The sequence below is a fragment of the Pelodiscus sinensis genome, chromosome 3 (genome assembly GCF_049634645.1).
Source record: "Pelodiscus sinensis isolate JC-2024 chromosome 3, ASM4963464v1, whole genome shotgun sequence".
NCBI classification, from domain to species: Eukaryota; Metazoa; Chordata; order Testudines; family Trionychidae; genus Pelodiscus; species Pelodiscus sinensis.
In genome coordinates this window covers 24,804,522-24,813,507 of record NC_134713.1, presented here as the reverse complement: position 1 = coordinate 24,813,507, position 8,986 = coordinate 24,804,522, and the positions used below count along the sequence as shown (strand labels likewise).

General features: G+C 40.1%; 1 long non-coding RNA gene across 1 annotated transcript in view; it reads left to right on the top strand.

The window, feature by feature from the left end:
* The first annotated feature begins 784 nt into the window (after nt 1-784).
* The window catches only part of LOC102460407 (uncharacterized), a 65,354-nt gene continuing 57,152 nt past the window's right edge, over nt 785-8,986 (top strand). Inside the window, exons 1-2 of the long non-coding RNA XR_333083.4 lie at nt 785-1,662; nt 3,501-3,598. This is a non-coding gene — a long non-coding RNA (uncharacterized LOC102460407). The remainder of the gene's footprint in view (nt 1,663-3,500; nt 3,599-8,986) is intronic.

Below are 8,986 nucleotides of genomic sequence, written 5' to 3'. Positions count from 1 at the left end.
CTTCAAAGAGATACAAAGAACAAAAGTTAGATAACTTCTTGATCCTCTGTTAGCTTTTGATTGTGGCTAACGGTAAATAAGCCACATTCTAATGTGATTATGTGGTTAGGTAATAATACAGAACTAGTCATCTAATTAAATCACGCTGCAAAGTGTACAGCATCTCTTTAAGCCACAAATATTACCCCCAGGGAAGAAACCATTTTATATTTTATTTCAGCTGTTCTTCATCTCTGTTTATCTCTTGTGGTAGGATTATGTGTAGTTGTTTCTTTTTTGCCTTTTTTTTCTAGATTGTGTAAGCATAATTAAACTCTCATTCCTATTTTTGTGCCCATAACTGAAGACACTTGACCTTCCTTTGGAAAAAAATTACAGTATTTCATGTTTTCTCTTTTATTGCCTCCTCCTCAACGTTACCTGGGTTTCCATACTTGGTGACAATTCATACTCGATGTGACCTTATTGAAGTCAGTTGGTTTGATTCTTGTCTCACTCACACTTGAGTCGAGCAAGAATAACTTCAGTGAAGTCATTAGATCTGTGTTGGGTTAAGAGAATATAGATTCTGGCACTATGGGATTACAACAGGGCATAAATCAGGACAGGATATCGTCTTCTGTCAATATATTATATATAGTCTTTTAGCTTTAAGAATGGCCAACTCAATTTCAGTTTATCCATAATCTCTAAAATGTCCTTCTGTTTTTTTTTTACCTTTCCCCATTTGTTGTTTTGGTGCCACAATTGTATCTCCATGCTTTTGCTCTCTTTATTCTGTTCCACTTCCATCATGCATGTCTGTATTTCTCTTTTCTGCTCCATTTAAAGTAGCTAGCAATACACAGGTATCAAAAGTGTTTAGCTGCCTAGCTTACTCATCATGCTGCAATGCAGCTTTTCAAAGACTTTGTCTAATCTGATTCTTCTATTCTTCCCTTCCCTTTGCACTGGGGAAGTAGGCTTATGCCATAATGTTTACATTCTTTTTTTCCCACTGCAGTCTTCTCTCCCCCACAGTTTTATATTTAAAACTGTTAGATTAAAGACAAATTAATAATAGAATCATGTTATAATTCCATTCATATAAAAACATGTCTACTGGCAATTAGTCTGAGAACACCAACTCATAACACAGAGGTCATTAACATCCCTTAGATGGTTACAGCTTCTAGACACTACCATATCAAGGTCAGATTTAAATCGAGGGCCCAAGGTGAAATTCACCCTCATTCAGAATTCCAGCATGTCACTTAAGTCAATTTAAGTCCTGTTTTGAATTTCACTGCTAGAGAAGGCTCACGTGACAAATTCCCATAAGCCATGCATTTCCCTAACTATAACAACCTAGGATTCAGCTAAACAGATATTCACACTGCAGCTATGATCAGTGCTGGATCTGTAACTCCCCTCCCCCACCTAATTTTTCAGTAAGGACTTTTTGTAATATTCACCAAACTATAAAAGAAATCCCATCTTTTAAGGAGGTTTCAAGCCAAACCACACTACACCTATTATAGGTTTGGCTTCAGTCTAGTTTTCACAGCTACTATAAATACATAAATCCTGCCATTCTGCTGTCTTTTAAAGATGCAACATGTTGTTCATGTGAATGGAGTGGGCAAGTTTCAACATATAAAAGGAATCCTCAGACTCCATCAAGTAAGTGTTGCTCAGTGGAAAGTTAAAGATTTTTCCTAAAGTCAAAAATACCTCCTTCCAAAGCCATAGAAAAAGCTTGCACTTTGGGGGGAAATCCAGATGTTTGACTACAATAAATCTTAACTCTCTCTTCAGTATGTGGGTTTTTTAAAATTAAATATCTTTTTAAAATAACTGCAAGTTAGCAGCTGCACTATGTGTAGGTAGAGAAGCAGATCTTAGTGGCATGGGGAAAAATATAACAGACACAAAATCAGAGGAATTTTAAATTGTTTTTGTTTTTACTAAATTAGAGGGGCTGTAAGCAAAGCATTTTCAATAAATGATTTGGATTTTAAATTGTAGCCGCTGAAGTCTGGAGTATTAATATTATTTTTATTTGTAAGATAATGTGTTAAATTTTGGAGGCTAACTCCAGATGACAATTACTGAAAAAGCAAAGCTTCTAGCAGCCTATTTCAAAAACGTGTGTTGCAACATTTTGTCATTTAATTAAAATGAACCTTTCATTGCAACAAAGAAAATATTTGCCACTAGCAAGAATTTAGCATCAAAGAAACAGATTATTAAATCACAAAAGTTTGCTTTGTTGCTTATTTTTAAGTAATAGTTAAACAAATTAGGCTGCATCATTAGCAAGACACAATAATGTTTGTCTTAAAAATTCTTTTAAAAATCTTTGACAGTTCTCTCACTAATATTCTTTCTGGGGCTGCCAATTTCTGGGGGTTTCATATTACAACATTTTTTAATTAAAGAATAATCTTTAATTCCTGGAGTCTTCAGGACAATCCCAGCAGGTTGGCAACCCTAATTTTTTCTAAGCTATTTCCAAAGTGATTATCTTTTCAGTATTTCTGTCCTACATACCTATTTATTTATCTTTAAGCAGATCCTTATTTGATTTCACTTCTGTTTTCCAGATCACACTGACCTGATTTCCTGCCTTCTCCTGGGATCAGGACAGAAAGGTTTTCCATAGGCAGATATGAGCCCCCACTATACAGATAGTGAGTTGGCAGGATCAAGCAGGGTCTTTCTCTCTAGCACTGCTCTCTACCCCCTCAAACTCTGCAGGGAACTCCCCATGAAGTGCAGGGTCCATGTTGGGATAGAGCAACATGAGGACAGGACAGAACATCAGTGAGGTTGACTTGGGGAGGTAAATATCATTCCCCTCTCCAATTTGGATCCTTTTTCAAGAAGAGACAAATATAACCTCATGCCATAACTTTTATGCAGGACACTCCTTGCCCTCCCAAGGGAACCAGGGTTAGAGGGGGTCCATGGCAGTGTGGCTTCAATGGAGCCATGAGGGCAGGAAGCCAGAGCTGGCAGGGCAAAACTGCTCCTGGGTTAGAGAGAATTTATGCAGATGGCACAGGCATCACATGGATTTTGGAGGATCTGCTAGGCTTGGAGGCAGCTTTTCTGTAAGAATACAAAATCCCCTCCCTGGGGACAGGACATCTCTATGAAGAGCTCTTAGGGATGTTTTCTTTGAAAAATGGGAGAGGATGATCTTGCTTTCTGTCTCCAGGATTTTCTTCTATCTCTTCTTCCCTCTCTCTTCCTCTGGGTCCCTCTTTCTTCTTATCTTTCACCATCCCTATTGAATGCTGCTGTCAGACAGGGCTATTCCTGGGGAAAAAAATATTTAGTGAAGCTGTTGGGTAGGCTTCTTGATTTGAATAGAGTCTGGCTGGGAATCAGGATTTTGAATGCAAGTCAGAAGAAAATAGGGAGCCATGGACTACCTAGAGCACGACAGAGATGCACAGATAGACTTTTAGATGCAATCTGCTGCATGCTTTACGAATGGCATTCTTCTCTTCCAGGTAGTGGGAACTGCGGTTGGGTAATCGGGAAGTGATGAGACATGGCTCACAATGGCAAGCTCCTCATCCAATTGACTGAAGGGCTGTCTGCTGGTCAGGTAAATAAGGCAGGATTCAATACTCACCCTATTTGCATTTTGTGGTCTTTTAATTTCCTCTCGCTTACTCTGCTTTTTACAGGAGTATAAGTGTTAGCTGTAATGCAGTTCTGATGACCGAACGAGTCATAAAGACTACCTTGTTTCTGCAGACAAACTTGACTTTCTTAATGTCTTCAACTGATGGTTATATTACTGTTTGCTGAAGCCCCCTCCATGTATTTTCTCCTCTCTGTATTTTGGGATTACATTTTAGTCACTTACTATTCATCCATTTACTTTTTTCTTCAAAGCATGAAGGCATTAGTGGTAATGGAGACTACAGTACATTCTTTTGCAGAGCTGTGTGTCATCTGTATATTAGAGTGTCTGGAAAATTGTTAATGAAACTTTTTTATTGGAAAATATTAGCTCATTAAAATCAACACAAAACTATTCATGAGAAAGGGTCATTTCCAATGAATTGCTTGATTTGGGGAAAAAAGGGGGGGAGAGGAGTTTAGAAATGATCAGAATGTCCCGTTTTGGCATTTTCAAAACTAAATGTTTCATTGATTGTTTAAAACGTTTTTTAATTTAGATTTTGTGTTAAAGTTTGCACAAAAGAGTACATCATGGTAAAAGGATGAAATTCAAATGAAACCTGTTTTGAAATTATTGAAATGAAATATTTTGCTCTCCCAGGTATAATATTTTTGTATTATTGGTTCACAAAAATTTGAGATTTTGGTCTTATTTTGGGGTGGGGAAAATGTTGAAAACTAAAACGCTCATATTTCTTGTCTGGCTATAATCAAACCTGCCTCACATTTGCCAGTACAAGGATTAGGGAGGCATGGTATTCATATGGCGTGGAGCTCAGTTCTTTGGGAGTGAGGTGAGAACAGGTGCATGAAAGATCTTTCCACTAAGCCGACCTTCTGATTCCTCTTTCCCAGAGATTAAAGGGAACTACTTAGCCTGGGGGTAGAAGGTAGCTGAGGAAATTGGGATCACCCCTGATGACTGATTCTTGACTACATATGTGTTTCAGTGCCCTTTTCTATTTGGCCTTTTCAATGCACCCAGTTCTGTATGTGACTGTGCAATCATTTTCTGCTCTGGTTATCTGATTGGGATCATTGTAGGCAGTACAAAAAGAGGCCAGATTAAAATCAATGTAGACAGTGTGGTCATACACATGCCCTGTATTTGTAGGTATTAGAAATGGGAATGAGTCATCCAGAAATACTGTTAAGTACTGACAAATGGTTGTCTGAGGCTCTGATAAGTAAAATCTTTCCAACTTATTGAATACTGTCTGTCTCCACATACTGCTGGCAAAGACAAGGGGACTGTTTTACTCTCTGTCTCCAAAAGGACATGGCTGCATCCTTGCTCAGGCACACTTTCCCACTGAAATCCCAAGGGATCTGATGGGACAGGCGGCTTAGGTTTCAGATTTTCTTAGGAAGCAGAGAAAATAAAGAGATCTTCCAACGTATTAAATACTTGCCCATACCTGTGTAGATGTTTGGGTGTCTTTGCTTTCTCTCTAGTTACAATGATCTTTTAAAAACTCTGTGCCTGCTGTTTTAGCTTCTCTAAAATTCATGCGGTGTTTCATCTTCCAAATCATTCTGGGCTTACAAGATTTTAGCTGTTAGAAAGTGAACAATAAAGCACAGACAATTATAATAAAAAGCTCACCTGAAGAAAATTGAATGTGCTCTCTCTATTGTTTAGCTGAGACAAATTTCTAGAGAACTGTGATGTACCCAGAAAGTCTTAGTTAAAATCATTTTTGCAATAGAGCAAGTGCAATTTATTAAGATGACAAAAACAGAAATAATATAGGGTTTAAGTGAAACCAGAGCATCTTGGACATGCAAGTTTTGTTTCTGAGAAAATAAAACATGCTTTTAAAAAAGTCAAATTCTGAACACTGAGTGTGTTCCTGTTAATGTCAATGTCAGCATTTTCATTGACTAAACTGGGAACAAAATGGAGCTTTGTTATGATCTACCCAGTTTGTCTGAGTAATATCTCCCCCAATGGCTGTCCCACAAAAAAGATATGGGACCAGCATCTCCATTTTGGTATAGTAATACTCTTTTTAAATCAAGAAATGGAAAGCTGTGCTTCTGGAGCTGAGCAATCTAGACCTCAAGGAAGGAATATTCAGCATTGCCTAGTAGAAGTGCCCAGATTTGCATATCATGCCTTCCTTTCTTTGCTTTGTCCCAACCATTTATCTTCAAAGAATGCTCAGAAAAACCCAGAAGCTGTACAAAAACTTGCAGTGTGGAAATGGCAGCCTTACCTCTTAATGGAGGGCCAAATCCCACTAATGTTTACTCGTGATGGGTGGTTCCTTATCTGATCTGTGATCTTATTAAAAAGCAGTGCAACTGATTGTGTTATAAAGTGCTACTCAGGATGAGTGATGTTCACAGAGTTAGATCCTAAGCAGGAAGTACTGGAGCAAAACTGTGCCCCAACTTACCCTTGTCTGCACCTCTCACTGCCTTCTACAGCTAGGTTGACAATTGGGGCTCTGCATTAGTGGCTCGTGGCTATGGCCCTGGGGCTGGTGGAACCCCAGTGCCAGCAGCCAGGACCCCATATGTGACTGGGCCTCTGATGCTCAGACCCATGCTGTCAGAGGCATAGGTCTGAGCAAAGGATGATAGCACAAGTGCTGCTCTCTAGTCTGATGACAGTTTACGTTGTGTTCACTTCCTGCTTCAGAAATCTTCTTGATCTCTTTTTCTCAGTTACAAATGCTTGAGATTTTTCTTTGTGTGTATTTGTATGTGAGAGGTTAGGAAGGGTTGGCATTGGTTTGAGTGAGGCACTGAGATGAGTGTTGGCAGCCAATGCGCAAACATCCACTGGCAACTCTGCCAAAGCACCTTACTGCAATACCCCTGGTGTGCTAGTTCTGGACAGTCTTCAAGGAAAACCAGCAGAGTGTATCGACATTTGACTGCCACTCAGTGGGATTAAGAGGCGCCCAGGAAAGGTAAGGCCTGATCCTACCAATCCTCCTCTTGGATGTGAGTTTGCACTTGCTGTCATTGGTCTCTCTAAGTGCACCCCAGCAAGTGTCAGGCTTCATGCTTTTACCCTTCCCTGGGTGGAACTCTGTAGTGCCCCTCTGAGAATAGGGCCTGGGCTGCATATAAACCATTTGTAGCACAAGGCACGTCTTTAACCTTCTTCTCTAACATAAGCAGAGAGCAATGTGTGTGTATTTAAAAAATTCCCAAACTAAACACTCCACTGCACACATTTCTTCTCCTGGGGAGAGGTTGAGAGAACAAAGACAAGCTGGATGTTTGCTCAAGATGCTATGGTGATGCGTGCAACATTGTGAACCTATAGGCTACATCTAGACTGGCATGATTTTCTGCAAATGCTTTTAATGGAAAAGCACTTTTTGCGGAAAAGCGTCCGTGCCAATCTAGATGCGGTTTTGCGCAAGAAAGCCCCGATTGCCATTTTCACCATTGGGGCTTTTTTGCACAAAACACTTTTTAGCTGTCTACACTGGCCCTCTTGCACAAATACATTTGATCAAGAGGGCTTTTTTCCCGAACAGGAGCAGCATAGTGTTTGTGCAAGAACACTGACAATCTTACATTAGATCGTCAGTGTTTTTGCGCAAATTCAAGTGGCCAGTGTAGAGAGCTGGCAAGTTTTTCCACAAAAGCGGCTGCTTTTGCAGAAAAACTTGCCAGTCTAGATGCAGCCACAGAGAACAGAAAGGAACAGAGTAGTTGGGATTCATCTACTAGTATCTAACCAATTGCATATTTTTAGCCCTCAAAGTTCTGGTTTCTAAGAAGGATCCTGAGAAGATACAGGAATTTTTTTTTCATAAACGTGTGTGTATTCTCCTTAAGCATGTTGCATAGGCTGTACTAAGTTATTGCTTTAAGGTCTCTTTGTCTGCATTTTAAAAATGTGATTAGTGATTGTTTTACAGACTCCCAGTCTATATAGCATACCATCCCTTGTATGTAATGTGCACTGCTTCCCAACCATTCACATTCAGGATTCAAAAAATAGAAATGGACAAATGAAGTTGACCCCTGAGAACTAAAATAGTGTGTGTTGCGTGTTTGGCCTCCGGAAATCTGGTCTCTTGGAACAAATGCTCAGTGGATGCTCATAGATTTTAAATGGTTTATTTCTGTATCCAGAAAACTCCCTCTGCAAAGCATCCACCAAGCTCTGACTAAGCTGATGTGTGATATGCAATGAGACATGACATGTCCAAATAATGTCCACGTACAACTACTTGGGCAGTTAGGATGTTTGCTAAATATTGAGAGACCTGTGTTCACATCTATGCTTTGCTGCGCAATTTCTCTGTGACCCTGAGCACGTCACTTAGTTGCTCTGTGCCTTAGTCCCCCATGCATAACATGGTGACAATAGCACTCCCATACACCTTACAGAATGGAGACCTTAAAAGCACCTTAGACAGACCCAGATTAGCAGGTCCACGAAAACAACGTAATGTTTCCCTTTCTTCTCATAGTCGTGTCACCTCCTGCTGAATGGTAGCTGGGCTCTAGAGGCTTGATGCATTATTTCAGGAGCGTGAAAAATCAGTGAAGTAAAGTCTCAGTATATTCTAAGTAGAACTTATTTTATTTGCACCCACAATTCTGAAACATGATGGTACAGCATGCAGGTCAATACCTCCATCCCCCACTTTCAGAAATCGCAGCCCAACATGAATGCCATGAGTTCCCAGAGAGCTACTTTGCCTCTAGAACTGACCGTAAATGGAGATTAAGGAAAAGGGAAAAATCTTCCACTGATTCCACTCCAGAAGTGTAGATAATGACAAAACTAAGCAGTACAACGTGCCTTCCAAGACTAAAAGTGCGCGCTGCAGGCGAAGAATAAAAACATGGAAAGTTGTGGCTACATTGATGCTTGGAGTTGGGGGTGTGATTCCCAGCTTGAGTAGACATACTTTTGGCAGATTTCATCAAACTAGCATGCTACAAATAGTAGTGTAGCTGTTGTAGCGTGGGCAGTGGTGACACAGGCTAGATGTCCCCAGTAGATACCCATGTGATCCGGGGGTGTGTGCGCTCAGTGTGGTTAGCCTTGCTACTACAACTGCACCACTATTTTTAGAGTGTGAGCTTAAAGGAAAGCTAGTGTGAGTGTCTACAGATGTTGGGAATTGCACCCGCACTCCAAAAGTAGATGTATTCCATGTGCAACTGGCTGCCTGGTGACATCTCCCATAGCAATAGCTTCTGAATAACGTGTCATGAATGAGAAGTCTATGTGGTGCAGGTGTGCTCTGTTTTTATAGAAATGCATCCCTCGTGCTTGTAATTCTAAACACCAGCTGCTGCTGAAGTACTTGATGCTGTCTAT